Source organism: Aptenodytes forsteri, unplaced genomic scaffold, assembly GCF_000699145.1.
Source record: "Aptenodytes forsteri isolate BGI_AS27 unplaced genomic scaffold, ASM69914v1 Scaffold298, whole genome shotgun sequence".
Classification (NCBI taxonomy): domain Eukaryota; kingdom Metazoa; phylum Chordata; class Aves; order Sphenisciformes; family Spheniscidae; genus Aptenodytes; species Aptenodytes forsteri.
In genome coordinates this window covers 143,802-145,567 of record NW_008793956.1, presented here as the reverse complement: position 1 = coordinate 145,567, position 1,766 = coordinate 143,802, and positions in this window count along the sequence as shown.

The window sequence follows — 1,766 nt, the reverse complement described above, 5'->3', positions numbered from 1 at the left end:
GACCATTGCCCACCCTCTGGCTGTGCCGCGGCTTGGTGCCGAGCTCTCCCCGTGCCCTGGCCCGCACGGAGCATCTCCTGCCAAGCCCCCGGAGGCGCCGGCCCTGCGCTGGCTCTGCCCTGGCCTCCATTTCCCCCCAAACTCATCTGTGAGCATGCCAGGTGCTGCATGAAAACCCCCAGTGCTCAAGCAGCGTGAGCCAGACCCCCAAAATGACAGGATAGACCCCAATGCTGCGAGAGCTTCCTCCGTGGCTGGGAAGGCTGCGGGCTCTTCCCTGCACCAGGATGCACCAGCAAGTCATCCGACTGCTGGGGCTGGGACTCCTGGAAACCGGCTGCCGACAGCCTTGTGCTCCCCTTACGGTGCTCCCTGGGGAGAACCCCCGCCACGCCTGGCCCCAGGGCTTCTCCTGTCTTTTCACGCCCGGAGAAGCCGGGCAGGTTCATCAGCCAGCAGTGGACAGGAGCTGGCGTGGGGGCTGCGGGTGTGGGGGTCCGCTGGTGTGTGCCGCAGGATTCCCCTGCTTGGTGTCAGGGGAATGACACAAGTCAAAAAAGTTCGGGAATTATCGGTGTGGCAATTGGGGCAGAGCACATCTCTGCAGCTGGAGGAGCGGGCGAGGTGCGCACCCAGCGAGCCCTTCCCGAGCGGTTGTTCCTAGTACAAAATTCAGCCAGAATTCAGCCAGAGCCTAAGAGACGTGCAGACACCCCAGAAGAAACGAAGGGCTTTTCGGCTCCATTTCCCAGCAGCCAGGGCAGCAAATTCCCCTTCCCAGCCCTGCCATGCAAGGGGTTGTTATCTGGGACAGGTTGAGCAATAATTTTCTTGCAAACCTCAGGTTGCTCCTAGCTCGCGCTTTGCTTCATGTCAGAGACATTTTCCACAGAACGTGGCTCTTCCCACCTCGGAGGGAGGACCTGGCCACCGTCCTGCTCCAGCTCCGCAGACATCACCGAGCCTGTGCAGGGAACTGGAATGAAACCCCGCGAAGGTAACCATTGCTCCAGCAGAAACAATTAGTCACTTCTACAGGAGCTCTGCCCAGCGGAGCGGGGCTCCCGGGCTTGCCGCTGGCTTCACCGCCGAGGGGGCGATGGGCAGCCCCATCCTTGGGCGGGTGCTGGCCCCGAGCCGGGACGGCGAAAGGGTTGATTGCTCCCCGCTCCCAGCCTGGCTAGGGTGGAAAGCGGGAGAAGAGTGCGGCATCGTCTGGGCCTGGGGGGTAGCAAGCAAACGAGCCAGGAGAGAAAAACGCAGCAGATCTTTTGGGTGCTTCATCCTCCCCTCTCCTCCCTCCCCAGCAGGAGAGGAGCGCAGAGAAGGCGGTGAGGGCTCAGCAAGAAAGATCCAGCACATCTTTAAACGCTTCAGTCCTCCCCTCTCCTCTGTCCTGCACTCTCACAGCCCCCCCAACCACCCCTCCTGGGGGAGCTGCTCATGGAGAGGCGGCACCAGTACCTCCAGGCTCCCACTGGTCCCTTTTTCTTTGGAGCTCTCTCCCAGTGAGGCACTGGTGGCTGGCGGAGATGCACGAGCTGCTGCGGTGGGCACCGGCACTGGCGTGGCCCCGCGTGCCATTGGGGAGCTGCCCTCTTGCAGACGTGGGGGACACAAAAAGGCCATTTCAGTTCCCTGATCTGGCAGGGTGTCCGTGAGCTGGGTTGGAGCAGGCCGGATTTACAGGCAGTTATAAAGCCCCGCAAAGATGCCAGACGCCCAGGATGCTGCATGTCCTTCGGCTGCCTCCGGGTTTTGCCGGG